Source organism: Triticum aestivum, chromosome 6B (assembly GCF_018294505.1).
Source record: "Triticum aestivum cultivar Chinese Spring chromosome 6B, IWGSC CS RefSeq v2.1, whole genome shotgun sequence".
In the NCBI taxonomy this organism is placed as follows: Eukaryota; Viridiplantae; Streptophyta; class Magnoliopsida; order Poales; family Poaceae; genus Triticum; species Triticum aestivum.
Window position 1 is genome coordinate 4,422,431 of NC_057810.1, and position 1,555 is coordinate 4,423,985.

Below are 1,555 nucleotides of genomic sequence, written 5' to 3' on the forward strand. Positions count from 1 at the left end.
AGAATCAGTAAGTTGACCAGCAGAAAACAGATTCATGGTAAGTCGAGGAACATGAGCAACATCAGAAACAGAATAAGAAGGAGTGGAAAGATTGCCTCTACTAGCAACAGAAAATGGAGTACCATCAGCAGTGAAGACATGAACAGGAGAATCCAGCGATCGAAGAGAGGACAAAGTGGAAGAATGAGAAGACATATGAAAAGAAGCTCCAGAGTCCAGAACCCATGGGGATGTACCTGACTGTGTAGAGGGCGGTTCCTCAGTGCGGGAAGCATCCGTCACAGAACCAACAGTACCCGTCGAGGAAGAACCTGAAGTCGTGAGCAGACACTTAAGTCTCAGAATATCCTGCTCAGTGAAAGCAATGGCTGAAGCTGTCGAGGTAGATGACGAAGTCCCTGAAGATGATGATCGCGCCTTGCGCAGGTGTTTCCTCTTCGTGTAGCACTGGGACTCAATATGACCATCATTGTTGCAGTAGTCACAATGTGGACGGGGGCGACCTGAGCCTCCAGAAGGAGTGGGCAAGAGCGGTGGAGCACTCGAGCGAGAAGGGGTCGGTGCAGTAGGTGGAGTGGAAGAAGCCCGAGTAGCGAGCACAGAGGGAACCTCCAGCAAACCAGCACCACGTAAGCGAGTCTCCTCAACAGAATCTCTGAAAGCGCCTCCATGAGAGAAATACGGCCACGAGCAAACAACTGAGCACGCCGGGGCTCAAACTCCTTACGGAGCCGAGACAGGAACTCGTAGACGTGATGAAACTCCAAATTGGCCTGGACAGCCTGGCAACAGGGGCAAGTACGACAACCAGCACTGCGGAGAGAATCAAGCTGGCGCAAGATAACAAAACTCTGTGCATAGAAGTCATCAACATTAGAGTCACCCTGCTAAAGAGCATGCTCCTCGCGGACCACAAAGAGGTATAAGGCATCACCAGAGGGCTCATAGCACTGACGAAGACAGGTCCACATCTCAAAGATAGTAGGAAGACCCAGAAACTCAGAAGCAACCCGAGGCAGAACACTAGCAGTGAGAATAGCTGCAGCACGAGCATCATCATCAAGCCACTGGGTGTAAAAAGACAGAGCACCATGATACGTCTGAAGAGCCTCCACATAAGCCAAACCCTCTCATCATAAGCACGATCAGCAGCCTCATTAGCAAGCTTAGCCACATCCTTGGCGGCCTGATTAGCATCCGTAGGAAGAACCAGTGGAGTCGGTGGAGTAGGGGCAACCGGAGGAACCGGACGTGGCGGACAGCAGACCTCGCCAGAAAGAACACCCAGAGATGGATGCCATGCATGTGAATGCCCATAAAGCCAGTGAACTCGGTATAGTTAGTACCATCAAAGATCACTGGACAGCGAGGGACAGCAACATAGCCCGATGCAGCAGACATTTTTTTTCTTTTTTTTCATCAACAGAATCTGACGACGGAGCTTCCAATTGGGACGGGATCGGGAAGCGGCAGGCAGTCGATCGGCGGAAGACCCGCAGCAGCCAGGGTCAAAATCAGCAGCAGGCGGGGCCAGCTAGAGCAGGGCCTTACGGGC